Source organism: Rhinopithecus bieti, unplaced genomic scaffold, assembly GCF_001698545.2.
Source record: "Rhinopithecus bieti isolate Rb0 unplaced genomic scaffold, ASM169854v2 scaffold_84002, whole genome shotgun sequence".
NCBI lineage: Eukaryota > Metazoa > Chordata > Mammalia > Primates > Cercopithecidae > Rhinopithecus > Rhinopithecus bieti.
Window position 1 is genome coordinate 1,571,328 of NW_016841755.1, and position 20,677 is coordinate 1,592,004.

The window sequence follows — 20,677 nt, forward strand, 5'->3', positions numbered from 1 at the left end:
TCTATCTATCTGTCTGTCTGTCTAGCTGTCTATCTATCTATCTATCTATCTATCTATCTATCTACCTACCTACCTACCTACCTACCTATCTATTATCTGTCTCCCAAATGCAAACACTGAATTGCCAGTCAGTCAGTCTCATAAATTTTTGATGCTAGCCCAATGCTGGGCTCACTTTCTAAGCTCCTAGATAATTCCACAACAGAAAGAATAAGGTTTAGGTGTTATTTTAGGTTTCCTATAATATTATTAGTATAGGATACTGGTTAAACTGTGGAGACAGAAAGACAAATGGAGACTAGTCTGAACAACCTGGAGACTTAGTCCTCGCTCACAGCCAAATCACATCTGGTTTGGTGGTTTCGCTTTGCAAAGTTATGACGGGCTCAAGCTCTTCCCACTTTTTTGCCTCACTCTCCTGACTTCTTGTCCTCTCCACATGGCCCCAGATGACTCACCATCATATCCACATTCTAGCCAGTGGGAAGGGGAAGTGGCATTAGTAAGAGCATGTTCCTCTTTCTCTTGTGCACTGCAGCTCTGCACAGTCCATCTGTTCTTACCCCATCAGCCAGAATGCAGTCACCTCACTGCTACTGGCTGCAAGGAAGGCTGGGAACTGTAGTTTTTCCCATGAGAAGCCATATGCCCAGATTAAAATTGGTAACTGTATTATCAAGAGAGAGTGGGAGCAACTTGGGGACATCGGCAGTTTCTGCCACACTTAGCAATGTGATGTACTCATAGAGGATACATAAGTCTTGCTGTTGTTGCCTGTTGATAACTTCACTCTGTATTTTCTGATCTTCAGTTTACCATATTGTGACCATATTGTGATATATACTGTGTATATATATAAGGACTTTGTTACTTTCACTCAAAAGCTCCAATAAAGAATCATGCAGGCTGGGTACAGTGGCTCACACTTGTAATCCCAACACTTTGGGAGGTCAAGGCGGGAGAATCACTTGAGGCCAGGAGTTTGAGACCAGTCTGGGCAACATAGGGAGACCCAATCTTTACAAAAAATAATAATAAAAAGAATCATGCAAATCTCTAATTGTGGAAGTATTATTTTAGCTAATTACATGAAAAGCTTATGGGTTATACCATTCATTTCCTTACCATGATATTTTATTTAACTTAACTATAAAATCTCAAAGAGTCTAATACTTTCTGAAGCTCTTTTCATTTTGTGCCTTTCACATTATAATTTATAGCTTAAAGCCACCTTTCTCAAAGTCTAAAAATCTGTTAGTCTATTTTTTCCTTTTATAACCTTTCCAAACATTCTGACATATTAAAGAGATGATGAAGCCCATTATGGCCATTAGAATTCTGATGCAATTAAGTTTTATTCCACTGTAAGTGACAGGTACTTGATTCCTTCTTGGAATGGGATAATTTTCTACAGGCCTGCAACTTTTACACCCTCGTTAATTTGCAAGGCTGTTTTAGAAAATATGTTCTCAGTGCTGAATGAGGTACATCTCTAACTTTGAACAAACCATTGTCTTAATGATCTTCAGGTTATAACATCCATTTTAAAAAACCTCACCATTGTCCCCAGGAGAGTCAATAAAAATGCTTCTGTGCTTTGTTTGTGGACACTTAAATAATAGGAGAGCTCCCCCTACTGATTGACGTTAGGGAATTATGTAGGAGGGGCTAATCTCAGGCCCTTCGTTCTTGTTAATTTCTCTAATGCTCCTGCACAGACCAAGATGAAAATCAAAAGCCCGCCTGTTTGACATTGGCTTTTGAAATGCTTAAAAACATCAGGATTTGTCAAGTGGAAAGATTTTCATTTCAAAGTTCTAACAGGTTATTATTATTCCAAGCAATGGAGAGTTAAAAAGGTTGAACAACTATAATAATGGTGGTGTCTAAGTGTGGGGAGTGATTAGGTTTTATTGTTTGTTTGCATAAAATGATATCACCCAGCTTTGTGTTGGGTTTGTTTAAGAAATGTAGGCTAATTAGACCATACAAGTAACTTTGTTTTCTGAAAATTAATTAAGCTTTTATGGCCTTACCAGGTTACAGGGCCAGGCTCACCTCCCACACAGTTGCTCTGGAGCTACGTAGGAGGCGAACCTGTCTCACACTGAACTGCCAGGTGATGCCGTCATGGGAAGAATGGAGTTTAGTAATGCCGCATTTGAAGGCTTGTTCAAGTTGTAAAACGTTGGATTCTATTTTTATTAAATCGCTTAAACTTTCAGCATAGTGAAAAAGATTTATTTAACATACATTTCGCAAGTCTTTTGAATGCATTTTTTTTTTGGGAAAAGTACAGCAGAGGACATTTCCATAACTAAAGCTATTGTCCTAAAGGGACAAAACAAGCGCATTAACTATTGAGGTCCTATTGTTTCATCAGGTCGTCAGCAGAAACACTGAAAATGTTGTGTGTGTAGGGTTATGAGGAAGCGCTACCCATCTCCTTCAAATAAGAGAGACATCAATCCTCTTTATGATTCAAGAATATCATATAGAATCTACATAAAGTCTTAGAGGCTATAGAGAAATGGGTTTTATTGTAAGAACCCCCAAGTAGAGAAACCAAACCAAGCATCTGGAGAAGCATATGATGTAGTGAGCTTGATAAAAAAAAGATGCCTGATCTATAGGAAGAAGGACTGTTTTTAGCAACCTCCTTTTTGCATCTGAACACTTTTTTTAAACGGCTTTATTGAGATGTAATTTACATACCATAAAATTCTCCCACTTAAAGTATACAGTTCAATGCTTTTAATATATTTACAGAGTTGTGTAACAATCATGATCTGATTTTAGAACAGTTTTCATCACCTCCAAAAGAAATCCCGTATTTATGAGGTGTCACTTCCTATCACCCCCCTCAATCTTCAACCTCATACCCATTAAAAGTCACTCCCTATCACCCCCATCAGTCTTCAGCCCCAGCCTCTGAAGGTCACTTATCCACTTTTGCCTCCATGAATTTACCTTTTCTGGACATGTAATATAAATGGAATAGTAATATTTGATCTTTTGTGATTGGCTTTGTTTCATGGCATAATATTTGAGGTTTATCCTTGTTTTAGCATGTATAAGTAATTCATCTTTTTTTGCCAAATAGTATTCCATTGTATGGGCATACCACATTTTGTTTATCCATTTATCAGCTGAAGGACATTTGGGTTGTTTACACTTTTTGACTGTTACGAGAAGTAGCTGCCCTCGGTCTTCATCCAGGAGTCTTTGCAGGGACATATGTTCTTATTTTCCTTGGGTAGTTACTTAGGAGTGGAATTTCTGGGACATATGGTAACTCTATATTTAACATATTGAGGAACTGCCCAAATATTCTCCAGTGTTTCTGCACCTTTTTACATTCCCATCAGCAAAGGTGGGTTCCAGTTTCATCACATCCTTACCAACCTTTGCTATTGGCTTTTTTATTACAGCTGTTCTACTGGATGTGCAGTGGTAGCTTATTGTAGTTTTGATTCGCATTTCCCTAATGAGTAAGGACATTGAATATCTTTTCATGTGCTTTTTCACCATTTGTATATCTTCTTTGGAGAAATGTCTGTTCAAATCATTTGCCTGTTTTATGACTGGGTTATTCTTATCATTACTGTGTTGTATGAATTTGCTTTCATATACTTTGGATACAAGTCTTTTAGCAGATATATAATATTTTCTCTAATTTTATGGGCTGATATTCCAATCACTTGATGATATTGTTTGACTCATAAAAGTTTTTAATTCTGATGAAGTCTAATTCATCAATTTTGCCCTTTATTGCTTCTGCTATTGGTGTCATATTTAAGCAATCACTGCCTAACCTAAAGTTCCCACAGGTCACAGAGATTTACTTCTATGTCTTTTTACAAGAGTTTTATTGGTAAAAACCGTTAGGTCTGTGATCCATTTTGAGTTTAGTTCATGTATGGCATAAGGGAGGGGGCCAAGTAAAGCCTTGTGCATGTGGATATTTAGTAATCTCAGCACATTTGTTGAAGAAACTCTTTCCCCCCACTGGTATCCTGGTATCTTTATGGAAAATTAATTGACTATAAGTTTAAGGTTTTCTTTTTGGGCTTTTAACTTTATTCCATTCATCTATGTGTCTGTCTTCATGCCAGTACCACATTGCTTTAATTATTATGGCTTTGTAATAGGTTTTAAAATGGGAGAATTTAAAAAAAATTTTTTTTTTCTTTTTTTTTTTTTTTTTTTTTTTAGCATTGATTTAGCTATTCTTGGTCCTTTGCATTTCTATAGGAATTTTAAGGTCAACTTATCAATTTCTGCAAAAAAGTGCCCCTTTTTATTGATATTCCCTCTGTAGGGGTTTGGTATACCTCTCAGAGTCATATGCAATTTCCTCACTTCTGTCTCCTGCTAACTCAACCCACTGTACTTATGCTGTAAGAACCCTCTGGTACATGGGGGACACCAGGGTTAGAATACTTTTTACCACCTTGTGTGTCCTTGTGAAGTCATCTGACCTTTTCAACCTCAGTTTCCTCATTCATAATATGAGGATGATAATGCTTAATTCATGGGATGATTATGAGAATAGAAAGTGATTCTGGATCTTCTGGATTCTGGCCTGGTATGCGAGGAGCTTGAAAGTCGTCACTCCATTCTAACAATAAGAAAAAGCTGAACAAATGGCACAATCAATGATTCATTAGATCTTTTAGAAAAGTGAGGTAACTGAGCAAACAGACTGCCTCCAAAGTAGAGAGGCAGACAGGTAAATACAGAGAATCATGTGACTGGAGCAGAAACTCATGAGCAGAAACCTCCGTGGGAACCAGAGCCCAGGGAGGGAAACCTAACCCGCAATTGAAGAAGTGCTGGAGGCTCAATGTGGACAAGGCTGAGAGTTAAAAACTCCAGGGGGACCCAGTTACAGAGAATGCCCCTTCTCCTGGTATTTGTGAGGTTTACCTCCAGGAGCTTGATCAGGCTTTCACAGAAAAATCCTTTTGTGCTTCTAGCAGGGGGAGAAAAAAAGTAACCATTTTGAAATATGTCAGAACATTCTGTTCTTAGCAAGGACTGCCCTCAGGAGAGACAATTTTACAAGAGCCTAAACTACTGTGGTTTTCTTTTTTTGTTTTGATGTTTTAGACCCTAGCCGCCTTTGGGGAAAAAAAATGCCCAACTCTGTCTCCCTTTAGCCTTCCATGTGGGAGAAGAAAAATTACCCAACTAACTCACTCCAGCCATCCTGTCTCACATGGCCAGGAGGTGGGGGGCTACTAGGAAACACTTGTGAAGTTCATAGTCTAGAGGCCTAAGCTGGCTGAAAGACAGAGACTTAATCATAGGACTATAGAATACTTCACCTCCCCACACACTTTACCACCACATTACTAAAGGGTTTTTTTAATTAACAATAGTTCCTTTTAATTAGAATATCATCTCTGGCTATCAAGAAAAAAATTACAAGGCATACTAAAAAGCAGAAAAATACAGTTTGAAGAGGCAAAGCAAGCATCAGAGCCCAATTCAGATAAGGCAGGGATGTTGGAATTTTTAGAGCAGGCATTTAAAACAACTATGATTAATATGATAAGGGATCTGATAGATAAAGCAGACAGCATGCAAGAGGAGGTGGGAAATGTAAAGAGAGAGACAGAAATTCTAGAAAAGAAATATCAGAGGTCAAAAAACAACATACCAGAAATGAAGAATGCCTTTGATGGGCTCATTAGTAGACTGAACATGGCTGAAGGAAATAATGTTTGAGCTTGAAAATGTCAACAGAAACTTCCAAAATGAGAGAGTGAGAGAGGGGGCAGTTAGAAGCCAGTTAGGTGGATAGAGAGGGAGGGTCTCCCGAGAGGAAAAACACTCACAGGACCACACCTGCAGCTAGAAGAAAGAAATGTGGTAAAGAGCTTCCCCTAATGCCAGGATGTTTGCTCAGAAGGGACTGTCCGACCCAGGTGCAGGTGCAATAAATCAACTTGAATATCCTTAACTTAACCTAACTCATTATAATATCATTCACAAGAAATTAGCATTATGGTTTTAGCCCTGCTGTGGGTTTCACTTAGGCATTCATGGGTAGTAACCAAGACGGAGTAGCTATGACCAACCCCAGGTATGCGCAGATGCAACTTTACACCTCCCCTTAGGGTAAAACCCACAGGAGGCTTTCTTGTCTTTGCCGCATAGAAGATCCAGAACTTTCTTCATTTCTGGCAACGCTCTTCAGGTCTCCTCTCATTGCTAAGAGCTTTTCTTTGCTTAATAAAACTCTGCTCTGCCTTAGCCACTCTCCAATGTCTGTGTGCCTTATTCTTCTTGGTCATGGGACAAGAACTCAGACCTAGCTGAACTAAGGAGCAAGAAAACTGCAACAGTAGCAAAGAGAAAAAAAGACTAGAAAAGAATTGGAGCACAATGTCAGGGAACCGTGGGGGCAATTACAGAAGAAGTAGCATGTGTGTAATGGAAATACCAGAAGCAGAAGTAGCATGTGTGTAATGGAAATACCAGAAGCAGAAGAAAGAGAGAAAGAAACAGAATAAATACTTGAAGACATTCAACACAGAGTCTCCCTAAATTAATGTCAGAGAGCAAACGGTAGATTCAGAAAGCTCAGAGAAGACAAAGCAAGATAAATCCCCCAGAAAACTACACCTAAATATACCATATTCAAACTGCAGAAAATCAAAAGTGAATAAAAAGTCTTGCAAGAAGCCAGAAGAAAAAGGCACATTAGTAAAGATAAGAAATACTTTCAGCAGTACCCTAATACCAAAAGCAGACAAAGACATGATAAGAAAATAAGACAGAACAATATATATTCTGAACACAGATACAAAAATCCTCAGCAAAATATTTGCAAAGCAAATCCAACACTATATAGAAAGAATTATACACCACAGCCAAGTGGGTTTATCCAGTAGCAAGGTTGGTTCAGCATTTGAAAATCAATCAATTAGATCCATCACATCAAAAATCACATGATCATATTTGTAGATGCCAAAAAGGTATTTGACAAAATCCAACACTCAAAAAAAAAAAAAAAAAAAAAAGAAAGAAACCTCTCAGAAAACTAGAAATAGAAGAAGGGAACTTCCTCACCTTGATAAAGAACATCTACAAAAAACCTACAGAGAACTTACTTAATGGTGAGAAACTAGAAAATTTCACACTAAGATCAGGAACAACGCAAGGATGTTCCCTCTCACTACTCTTTTTTTTTTTTTTTTTTTTTTTTTTAGATGGAGTCTTGCTGTTGTTGCCCAGGCTGGAGTGCAATGGCGTGATTTCAGCTCACTGTAACCTCCACCTCCTGGGTTCAAGTGATCCTCTTGCCTCAGCCTCCCAAGTTGCTGGGATTACAGGTGCCTGCCATCATGCCCAACTAATTTTTGTATTTTTAGTAAAGACAGGGTTTCACTATCTTGGCCAGGCTGGTCTCGAACTCCTGACCTCAGGTTATCCACCTGCTTTGGCCTCCAAAAGTGCTGGGATTACAGGCATGAGCCACCATGCCCAGCCATCTTTTTAACTATCATGCCTAGAGTTGTAGCTAATGCAGAAAGACAAAAATAGAAAAGGAAATAAAAGTTATACTGATTGGAAAGAAAGAAGGAAGAACTATCTTGTTTGCAAACAACATGATTGTCTATGTAGAAAATCCAAAGGAATCAACAAAAACAAAAAAACTCTTGGAACTTATAAGTAATTATACAGCAAGTTTGTAGGACACCAGGTTAACAAGAAAGTTGATCACTCTCCTACATATCAGCAACGAACAACTGGAATTTGAAATCAAAAACATAGTACCATTTACATCACCACCCCTCAAAATAAAATGCTTAGGTATAAACCTAATGAACTATGTGCTAGATCTTTATGAAGAAAACTACAAAACTCTGATGAAAGAAATCAAGGAAGCACTAATAAATGGAGAGATATTTCATGTTCTTGGATAAGAATACTCAATAATGTCAAAATGTCAGTTCATCCTAATTTGATCTTTAGATTCAATGTAATCTCAAAGTTCTGTAAGTTATTTTGTGAATGTCAACAAACTGATTCTTAAATGTTTATGGTTACTGTAGAGTCGTAGCATTGTTTGAAGTCAGGTAACGTGATGCCTCCAGCTTTGTTCTTCATGCTTGGTATTGCCTTGGCTATTTGAGCTTTGAGCTCTTTTTTGGTCCTATACGTGTTTTAAAATAGTTTTTTTTTCTAATTTTGTGAAGAATGCCGTTGTTAGTTTGATAGGAATAGCACTGAATATTTAAATTGCTTCAGACAAGATGGCCATGATAACAATGTTGATTCTTCCTGTTCATGAGCATGGATGTCCACTTGTTTGTGTCATCTCCAATTTCTTTGAGCAGTGTTTGTAATTTTTTTTTTTTTTTTTGTAGAGATCTTTCACCTCCCTGGTTAGCTGTATTCCTAGGTATTTTATTCTTTTTGTGGCTATTGTGAATGGGATTGCATTCTTGATTTGGCTCTCAGCTTGGAGGTTGTTGGTGTGTAGAAATGCTGTTGATTTTTGTACATTAATTTTGTATCCTGAAAATTCGTCGAAGTTGTTATCACACCGAGGGGCTTTTGGACAGAGGCTACAGGTTTTCTAGGTATGGAATCATATTGCCTGCCAAAAGAGATAATTTGACTTCCTCTCTTCCTATTTGGATGCCTTTTATTTCTTTCTCTTGCCTGATAGCTCTGGCTAGGACTTCTAGTACTATGGTGAATAGGAATGGTGAGAGGGGGCATCCTTGTCTTGTTCTGGTTTTCAAGCATAATACTTCTGGCTTCTGTCCATTCACCATGATGCTGGCTGTGGGTCTGTCATAGATGGCTTTTATTATTTTGAGGTATGTTCCTTCAATGCCTAGTTTGTTGAGGATTTTTAACATGAAGAGATGTTGAATTTTATTGAAAGCCTTTCCCGTATCTATTGGATGATCATTTGGTTTTTGTTTTTTAGTTCTGCTTATATAATGAATCACATTTATTGATTTGTGTATGTTGAACCAACTTTGCATCCCAGAGATAAAGCCTGCTTGATCATGGTGTATTAGCTTTTTGATGTGCTATTGGATTCAGTTTGCTGTATTTTGTTGAGGATTTCTGCATCTATGTTCATCAAATACATTGACCTCAAGTCTTCTTTTATTCTTATGTCCTACCAGGTTTTGGTATCAAGACGATGCTGACCTCATAGAATGAGTTAGGAAGGAGTCCCTCCTCCTCAATTTTGGAAGAATATTCCATACTTATGGATAGGAGGAACCAATATTGTTTAAATGGCCATACTGCTTAAAAGCAATGTACAGATTCAATGCTAGCCCTTTCAAACTAACAATGACATTCTTCACAAAATTAGAAAAAAAAAGCTAGTTTAAAATACATATGGAATAAAAAAAAAGAACTCGAATAGCCAAGGCAGCCCTAAGAATAAAAAATAAAGCTGGAGGCATCATGTTACCCAACTTCAAACTATAGTACAAGGCTACAGTAACCATAAAAAACTTAGAATCATCTGTCCAACCCCATAAAACTTATAAGAGTGAACTCTAATGTAAACCATGGAATTTGCATGACAATGATGTGTCAATGTATGTTCATTGACTGTGACAAATTCACCGCTCCAGTTTGGGACGTTGACTAGGGACAGTCTATGTATATGCAGGAGGAGCGGGCATACACAAAATCTCTCTACATTCTGTTCAATGTTCAATGTTGCTGTGGCAGCAGGTGGTGATGTCCCAATAAATGCTGGCAATGGTTAATATGTGAATCTCTCTTCAGAATCCTGATGAAGTTGGAAGTTGATTCCACTTCTGCTGGGAGTCCATTTCCCCCATAACCTGAACAAAGAGAACCTGAACAAAGAGTTAAGATGAAATGCTTGGGCTTGTAGCAATGAACCTATTCTTCCTTTATTTCTCCTATGCATCCTTTCTCGTAATACATCCACTTAGACGTATTTTTTTTTTCAGTTGTCTCTCCTATTTAGTCAGCCATTTCCCTGACTTCGGTCTACCGGAAATCATTTCTATACAATTAATGACGATATATTTTAGCCATAGAAATGAACTCACATTTTTGTTTTGTTTTTCTTTTGCCTGGGGAGATTAAAAACCTTATTATCTATTCAATAGTCGACTAAGGTATCCGAAATCAATTTGGATTAGTCAGGATACTGTGAGAGTGTCTGGGTATAGCTGTTGACAAAATTTATGTCAAATAGCAAGATAGGAATTATGATACCTGCATTTATTTCTGTTCCTGTCATTATTGAATAGTGATATGACAAACATGCTGCCGAACTTTTCCTACAACTGATAATAACCTGAGCAGCTAATGATAGCAAAAGTGTCCGCTGGCATTCATAGCTTATAGACGTGGGGTCCCAGGCTCATTCTCTTCTGATAATGGAATAGGTAAAGAATAGCTCAAGAGGCCAATTAGATCATTTCAGGAGCATTTCGTTTACATGTAGCTGAAGCACAGAACCAGGTTAAAATACTGACAACAACAGCAACAATAACAACCAGAACAATAATGGATGTAACAAAAAAAATTATGGGCTGAGCCAGACATTCCTTTCCCTGTGGTACGTCATATAATTCTCACACTCTCAAAGGTCCGTGTCTAGGCAGGAACCAAAGTGGCTGGGCTCCATTCATTCCCAGTAATGCAGACACCCCTGCAGGGAGTGGGACCTCACACAGTGATAGACCCTGGAGTGCTGGACGATGGATCTATTACTTTGGTACAATCTAAGTGATTGATTTTAAGTTAGATTGATTCCCATGGTCTTCCCTCTGCCCCCCCAAGCTTTTCTTTTTTTCTTGTTACTGTTCAGTTTCATTATTACTATTTGATATTTTAATATTTGAAGTCTTCATGGAACCTACAGTCTTGTGGGGCAAGAGTGACCAGTATGTAAACAAATTCATAAGACAAGGTTAATGACAAGAGTGATACTGAAGCCTGACGCGTTTCTCCACAGCCTACTCTTGCTCTCCCAACAGCTATCTCTGTGTTTGGATCAAGGCAAACAAGAGAAATATCTTTTCTGAAGACATTTTTTCAATGTAGTATGGACTGTAACTCTCTTTGCCTCTGCCTTCTCTTTCTGTTTTTTTGGTTAGTTTTGTGACAACATTTATTTTGTGTGACTTTGATGCTGTCTCCAGAAAATGTGTCAAAATTTATGACTTGCTAGTCATGTCTCTGTTCTCTATCTTGTTTTGAATTTTGTGGGATATTGGATGAAAAGGGTCAAAAATGAGTGCACTTACTCTGCTATTTTGATCCAGATGGGGTACATTCATCTTTGCATTCTTATCAATTTTTCCCCCTTATGATCAATTACTAAAAATGGAATTTCCAGGTCAAAAGGATGAGTGCTCTAAAGGTGTTTGATACATATTGCTAAAATGTTCTCCATAAAAGTTATATCAATTTGTTTTCTTGAGGTATGATGGAGTATGAAGTATGATTTCTTACACTTCTGCATCAACACTGTGTGTTCTCTTAAAAAGGGTTTTCAACAAACTCTTACTAAAATATCTTATTATTATCTGTATTTATTTCATTGTTTGTGAAATTGATCACGTATAACATATTTTAAAATAAGGTATAAATTTCTTTTCATATTATTTGCACATTAAAATTATGGCTTAGAGGACTGAAATAAAAGTTGTATTGTTACAAAATGTTTTTCTGGGTTTGAAGTTCACTCTTAAAGTTTCTTTTGATGGATTATTTTGTCATTCATTTATTTAAAAGTACTTATTGGTCTCCTTCTGGGTGGAAGCAGAGTGCTAAGATGCCCCCAGCATCCTCGCCCCCCAAGACGTGTTCTGGATAATCCTCTCCCCTGGAGTGTGGGTGGAGCTTGTCACTCTCACATAAGTTTGCTTCCACAAATATTTTATGGCAAAACGAAGGGCTTTTGCAGATGTATTTAAGGTTCCTAATTAGTTGACTTACTCTGGGTTGGCTTGACGTCATCAGGTAAATCCTTTAAAAGAGAGCTCAGGTCTTCCCTGAAGAGAGATTCTAAGTAACAGATTCTCCTGTTGGCCTTGAAGAAGCAAACAGCCGTGTTTGAGTTGTCTGCAGAGAGGGACATGTAGTGAGGACCTGAGAAAGACTCCTGGGAAGCGAGGGGTTCCTAGATGACAGCTGGTAAGAAAATGGGGGCCTCGGCCACACCACAAGGATGTGAATTCTGCCGACCATCTGCGGGAACTTAGAAGTGGATCTTTTTTCTAGTCTAACTTCAAGATGAGGATCAGCCAGGCAACACCAAGATTTCAGCCTGGGGCGACGCTGAGCAGAGGCCCCAAGTGGAATGTATCAAATTTATGACTCACAAAATTGTGAGAGAGTAAATTTTGTTCTTTTAAGGCATTAAGTCTGTGGTCATGTGTTACTTCCTGTATGACAAGCACTAGTGGTACTTGCCGACTTGAAAGAGATGCGTCTCATCTGAGTCATTGCCTTTACAGCTTTGGCTTTGATGTCACATTTAAAGACACTTTGTCCTCACTCCAAACTTTTGTAATTATTTACCCCATAATTTCTTATTATTTTTATGGTTTCACTTTTACATGGATATCTTAAAATTCAACTGGAACTTATTTTCCTTGAAGGTACAAGACATCTAACGTTTCTGTCCCTTTGTGATTAGTCTATTGTCTTAAGAACATGTTTTGAATAAACCACCGACTCCTCATTGATTTGGCAAGTATCTAGGTTTAGAAGTACAGTCACTTATTTCTAGTAAGATATTATTTATGAAATACCAACTTGGGCCGTGGGTAAAGAATGTTTTAGTGCTGATTACTTCATTATTATAATTATGACCCAAGAGACAACTCAAGGAGCATAAAGATATAGTCATATTATCCCTTGCATTTGACATTTTGCTTTTTTTTTTTCCAGGTAAACATATATTTGAAATGGTTTTGTATGAACCAACTAACTAAAATAAAACACTTTAACAATTGGCTAAAGTAATTTCAATTGTATAGGTTGCTTACATTTTCTAAAAAAGATGTTTTCCTTCAAATCAATATCAAATGTGATTAAAACCTGGTGGATATTTTTAATAATGTGTGACTAGACTATAAATTCTTTGAGGGCAAGGACTATGTCTGAATCATGCATTTGTTTCTAATATCTAGTACAACACATGTTTAATAGTATTTGCTTAATAATTTCCAAATGACTGAATTATTTTAGCTATACTAATGCTGCTATGAATTTTATAGTGCTGGTGTATGCATTATTTTCTGTTAATCAGTGATGGTAAGAATGCAAACAAGTAAAACAGTCAATTTGGACTTTAATCATTAAAAATAAATACATTCACCTAAAATTAAATGTAAGCATTCTTGTACAAAATAATTCTTAGAGCTCTTTAAGATAAATAGTCTTTTATACTTTTTGTTTTGTCGATGAGTAGATCTCACTGTTGTCTAGCATATCAAACTCACCTTCCTTACCTTACATGGTTCTAATTCTTTCCTACATTGCTTGTCATTATCTCTATCCCCTTGCTCTGTCTCTGTCTTTAATCAATCTGTGTCTTCAGTATTATCTTGGTGGGAAAATTCTCCAAAATATTATCCTGAAAACTTTTAGAATCAAGGGATTTTAAAATGTACACTCTGTAAACAAAAACCATATGATGAATTATATATTCTGAATACCAATGGGTTGACATTTCCAAAACAAATATTAAAATATTAATGGAGCTGTGTTTTGTGTCTGCCTCTATATCAAATGCAATTGTGTTTTTGTTGGACACTACTCTTTATTTTCCTGCACAAGTCAGCTTTTATCTTCGCAGGGCTGAATATGAGTCTAAAGGTGTTCACCTGCTTATTAATGAGGAAAATGCACTGAGAAAGAGGAAGAGGCATTCATAATTTGGGGAATGTTTTGTGGTTTGTGGTGGGGATGATGCTGGTGAGGAGGAGTGACCAGTGGAATGAGCTCTGGTTGAAGATGCCTTCAGAAGCTTAATTATTTTACTTTCTTTTTTATCTGTGCCAAATAAATAAGTGTATTATTTATGGGGAAAAATGGGAAAATGGGGACAGGTTCAAAAATGTGTTCGATTACTTACTTTACTTTTCTTTGAAAGCACAAAAGTCATTAAGTAGACTGGCATTGGTTGTTGTGGAATTTTGGCCTTACAAGTAAGTGAGATAGTTTAGAATGCACATTAGTAATAAACCTAGGTTTGTTAAAGTCAGCATTTCTCAAGCCTGTTTGACTACAGACCATATATTTTTCAACACATCTGTTAGTATCCTCTGGGTCCAGTGTTCCAGGATATATAACTTCCTGGAATGCAGGTATACACCAGACTTGCACCAGACTCAGAGTCCATTCCCGATAACGCAGTTTCCCTTGTGTGTGCACAGCATAAACAGACGTGTGCACACCTCTCACAAGGAGAGCTTGGAGTCCTGTTTTAAATACTTCTTAGTAAATAATTTTCTCTGGCTTTTATTTTTGAAATACTTCCACAAATGTCCTTATATTTGCAAAATTGTCCTCGACAGACACTCCCACTCCATTTGATCACCCCTTTTTCACCCCGTTGTGAGAGAAAGGATTCCCTACTCTAAATAGTAGGAGATGGCAGGAAACAGGACACCCAAGACATGACAGGGAAAATTAAACAGAAGTTTATTAATTAAACATACTCAGGGCCTCAGGAGAAGACATCGCACGCCACACAGGGCCACACAGGGACGGCACTCAACAGCAGAGACTCCAGCAGAACCAGCAGGGGCTTTGTAGTAACAAGAGATGGGGTGCCCCCGGTTCCCATGGGGAGGTGGGATTGTGTGCAGAACTCTGTGCACTGGCAGGGAAGTGAAACCTGTTAGTTCAATGGGGGGCCCACTGGGTGGGGCTGTTTCAGCTCATAGGGGAATTAGTTGGATGGGGTCTTTCTTGCTGTGTGGCCAGAGCAGGGATGCTCATGGTTAAGTTTCTGGGGCCCCAGGAGGCTCAGAGATGCCAGAGCAGCACATGAATTCCAGGCCTTCCAAGTCCACCTCCTGCAAGTGCCTCAAAGCCTGTGTTTGGTGTGCTCTGGGTGCGGCCGGGCAGCCCACCTGTCCTTATCCATGGCAGATGCTTCTCACCCATGGTGTCAACTTCTCTCTGTATCAGATCTCAGTGTCGATTCACTTGGTATTCAAAGTCAGCTCGAGTTTTATCCAACATAGCATTCTGGTAATCCCCTGGTATGGCTCCTTGCTATCGCAATTGATGGTGGCTATTCTACTTGATTCATTACATGCCATTGATCTTCGAAATTTTGATTAATGACAGGGAAACCTGAAAAGTTCAAAGTTTGACTTTGGTTCAAATGAGCACCCGGAAGTTCAAATGCTTAATTCAAACTGTCTAAGACTCTTGGATAAGCAAATGTGGTTATGCAAAATTAGTCTGAAAAATCTCCTGGAAACAGTCCCTCTCTTGGAAATTTCTGGTATTTCCTTCTACTTAGGCCATGGACCATAAATACTACAAAGACTTTTTCTTTCTTTTGTTCTGCTCACTTACTACTGGCCACAGCCCGGGTTCTTAGGTTTTTGGGAACAGGTAGGGAATCATGGTGGGAGAGCTCATGGTGGCATTGTTGACCATCACTCTTCACCAGCAGTACATGCATTTCCCATGCACCTGGGCATACAGAGACACAAGCCCATCAGGTCCCAGGGTTCAGGGTAAAGAGTTACCTGTTTATCCCTGGACAACTGACTTCTTTTTCAGATCCATGAGAACGTGTTAATACCATGTGAATAAACAAGTGTCACCTAGACAAAGCAATGAGTTGACAAATGACAGTGGGAGAAATTCCCTCCAAAATGTACAGTTAACTCTTCTCAGCTCTCCCTTGCTTAATTCAGCCAGGCAGCCCTGAGTAACAGAGGGTCTGAGGGCTGCACTAAAGGCCGGCGGAGATGCTGGCTCTCAGGTCCGCAGGGAAAGACTCTCCAGAAAAAGGGCTCTTGAATGAGGACATTCAAGGACCTTACCTACTCCAACCTTACCTCCCAACACACTCCCTCTAAATTCAGACCAGCATTCACCAGACAGCATGTCCTAGTCACCCAGTTTGCCGGGTTTGGCATGCTGAAAGTTTTGGAAGGTACCAGGCTAGATATGGCAGAATACAGTTCCGTGGGGCTCATCTGGAACTGATGCCAACCTATGGTTTGTTTCTAGTCAGTGACTCATTTCAATTTATTTGAGAACAAAGTATAGAAAACAATGTGTTCATTATAATGAGAAATTTTATTTGGATTTGGATTATCCTGAGAATATTTAGAAAAACCAAATTAAAATTTCTGACATTGGATTTGTGCATGTGTTTTAGGTATGTCGCACATGTCAGGAAGCACTAAAATAAGCACTGAGCATCAACTCTGCAACTCAGAATTCTGGAAGAGATTTCGCTTAGGTCTTCACTCTGGGCAGACAGCTCATTCAGATGTTAATGATGGCTTGTTCACACCTGGACATAGCAGAGGAGAACTGCTAGTTATTCATACTGTCTCAAATTACAACACTATTTTGACTAAAACAAAACCCAAAGCCTCCAGGGTCTGATGAGTGAAAAAGGAGATCCCATTTGAACAGCACACATTATTATGGTATTTATAATATTGTTGCATTATAACCATGTTAGGGTTCAACTTTTTAATTAAGCAATAAAACATACAGTAACTTTGGATTTTAGTTACATGTGTCTTAGAAGAAAAGACACAAATGTATTATTCCACCATCAATTAGTAAATTCTGATTGACTAGAGAGTTATTACGAAAGACCAATAGAGAATTTTGTTACACTGACTTTATTTAATAACTTAGTTTTAATTGTTTTGAAATTAAAAGTTAATGTTTAAAAGCCATATATTTCTAGTTTATTTTTATAAACATAACACTTTAGAATTTTCTTTTTCAATATGTATCATATGTTTATTTTGTATTAAAGTATAATAATTTTTAAATATAAGGGCTTCGGAAGTTAATACACTGTCAAGCATCTAAATAGACATTTCTGTGCTACTTATTCAGTGGGTTCTGTTCAACTATGTTGATATCATTTTGATTAATTTATTAAACTTTTCTTTTTTCTTAGGTCTTTCCATGGTAGAATTTATTTCAGTAAGTTGATACTTACTAGATTGACATGTAGCCATTTTTTACACAACATTCTGCCCTACAGGTGCTAATATGGAATGTAGATGGTAAATATTAATGTTTTCTAAAACTGTTATCTCTGTCTCTCTACATCTGAACCTTTAAGATCCATTAGTGTCAGTGGAGGAATTGTGTGACCTTACTTCCTTTCGTTTAGAACGCTTGCTCCTTACCTAACACGACTTACGGTGGCCTTGTGATTAGCACTTGTACGTCCATCTGCAGTGAGTTCAGGCAGGTCCCCTGGTGCTCAGGAAAGCTTGCTTTGCCTTGCACCCATGCAGGGATCTCATTTCAGCCAGTTGCCCTTTGGCATTGCCTTGCATGCTGACTTTTCCGAGTACTGACCTGGCAAGCAGTGGACGGACGTCCAGGCAGGAAAGAAGTTGCAGGAAAAACATGCAGGAAGGGACCCTCTGGGTGGAGGCAATGTCACCAAATACGAGTAGCCCCTTTAAAATGGAAAATGTGCTTTCTCCAGTGTAACTTTCAGAGTAAAATGTAAAAGTCCGGAAATAGATGGCTTAGATAGCAACTACATCCTTGTTTCCAAGCTATTTCCTGGAAGTACCGATGGCTTTTAAAAAAGTATATTTTATTTTGCCTCTAAAAGCCACTTCTTATTCCAGCAATACATAAAAGTCACAGATTACATTTGGAAAAGAAAATGAAATTTGAAAAGGTTTTTTTACACTGTCACAGCCAAATAGAGGCCACATGCATTTACACAAGGGACTGAATCATTTTATTTTCACAAACACAATTACTATTTTTTTTTTTGAGATGGAGTCTTACTCTGTCACACAGGCTGGAGTGCAGTGGCACGATCTTGGCTCACTGCAATCTCTGCCTCCCGGGTTCAAGCGATTCTCCTGCCGCAGCCTCCAGAGTAACTGGGATCACAGGCACACACCACCACGCCCAGCTAAGTTTTGTATTTTGAGTAGAGACGGAGTTTCACCATGTTGGCCAGGCTGGTCTCAAACTCCTGACTTCAGATGATCTGCTCACCTTGGCGTCCCAAAGTGCTGGGATTACAGGTATGAGCCACCGCACCCGGCCCACAATTACTATTTTTTAAAACAGCATCGTGTAGACCACCATTGCACTAAATCAAGTGACAATCCTGAAACACATGATGGGTGAGTGTATAGCAGCTTTGTTTGTGCAACGCCACATTAAAAGAGCTGTAGCTCACACAGTGAGCTTTTTATATTCTCCTGGAGGGTCTCTAAAGAGAGGGAAAACAGAATTGATCAAGAATTCGGTGTCTAAATATTTTAACTCTTTGTAGAAGCCAAGGTAGTATGAACATTCTTAACTTTGGTAATTCTGTAAACACATTTGGTAATAGTTTCCAGGAAACTTAAAGTGTTTTCAGAAAATGTAGATGCCACTAATGGGGAATTGATTAGATAGCTGTGGGTCACATTCAAGAAGTGGTGCTACGTACCGCGAAAACCATCATTCTCCAGATGATTTACAGTCTACGAAGCAGGAAGATGGTATACCAGATGCCTTCAGCTCCTTTCAACCACCATTGCAGGAGGGAATTCAGCAGAAAAGGCTTCCGGGGGCAGAAAGCAGGCACGGAAAGACGGAGCTTCCCCTCCTCCCTGCTCTCCTTTTCTCTCCACCCCTTCGACGCCCCACCTCCCACCTGATGTGCCCTGGAAACGTACGTGTGTTTTGACACTTCTGGAATCATTGCTACAACTTTAACCCTGGCTGTCATTCCAAAGCTCAAAAAATGTGTTTATCCACCGATTCTGGGTTGAGACTGTGAGTTTGGATTAATAGCAGTAGGAGATGAATGAGCGACATCTCTAAACCTCACAGCACCCTAAGGCGCTCCACGTATTCATATTTCTAATGACCAGTGTATATGTGGTTTTGTCTAATAAAATACTTACCTATATCTTGCCATAAACAGCTGTTTTGCTTCTAAAAAGGTATGGTAGAAATGAAAAACCCAGCTCCCCTTGATGGGATGGCTGGCCTAGTGGAAAGCAGTCCCTGGCTAGCTTAGTCTCTGAGCGATGGGTCTCCATTAGTGTTTTCTGTGATTCTAAGGATTTGGTTCATGCTGTGTGTTTCTTATCCAACATTAGTCACATCTACCGTTATGCAGTGAGTCTGTTTTATGTAATTTTGCATTAAAAATTTAGGGTGCTAGAAGGAATTGTCTTGATTTGGTTTCCTGACCATCATGTATTCTCCCAGAATTTCTCCTCTCCCTTTCAACCACTGTATGAAAGTTTCTTTTTCCAGCATCGGTGTGACAGTGAACTCTGCCACAGAATGATTTGCATAGGAATTATTACACTCAAACCTTGAAACAAAGCTGAGGGAGCTTAAAATATCACTTCCAGTACCTACTAACTATCACACGTATATAATTAAAAACCAAACAGTTCTTTTTTTCATATCACTGATAGAACAAAACAGCATAGTGTAGATTCAGTTTGTTAGAAACCCCAGAAGATGGTCGCACACCATTGCATTAAGCTTTCGTCTTGCTAAGAAAACTTTATATATAATAAATATAAATAATAAAAGACAACCTGGGTTAAAGAAATAGATCCAGGAGCTGTTTTCCAAAGTCATCTGGGCCATATTTCTGCATCCAGGAGGGTCTCCCTCCCAAGCTGGTGTTTCTCTATCTCCAAGGAAGAAATGCCTCTCCACATATTTGAGCATACATTTAGGTACAATAACGTTGACTAGATAGACCTTGGATGAAGGACAATGGAATCGTTTTGTAGGATCTGAATTTAGAAAAAGGACCACATACCTAATCTTTAATAAGAAAAAAACAATGATAGGTTTAGTTTTGTACTACAACTGTAACAGAAAGGTCTTCTAACAATATCCTGCAGTTTTCTGGTTTCTCCAAGTAGGACGTGCTCTCTGGGAATGAGAGCCACTGTAGACATTGCATTCGACTCAGTTACGCTGCTGCCCACTTAGAGCATCTTTCTAATCAAAACAGAGTCTGGGGATTAAAGGGACTAAAAAATCCATCAGTCCACCTGACTCAGTGTCCGAATCCACAGAAAAATTTGCCAACTTTAGATAATAGGGCAGAGATTGTTTATACATTACAAGCTGTCTGAATTGATAAGTTATAAAGGAATGAGTAAGATGTAATAACTTCACTCAGGTTCCCCCTCCCACCTCACTGAATACATAGTGAAGCTGGAATCGTTGTAAATTGTCTCAAAAATAAATGTCATTACAATGTGAATTTGAATGGTGTGACTGATTTATGGTGCTACTGATTTAGTGCTTTTCTATATTGCTTGGGTGGTCGCTCTGGCTAGTATTCAAATTCAAAGTTTTATCTTTACTTCGGTTTGTGTGAGCTACTTTATTCCTGGAACATCGAATGTAACATTTTAATCAAAAATAAAGGAAAACAATATCGTGTGATTTCTATACAAAGAAAAAAGAAAAGACA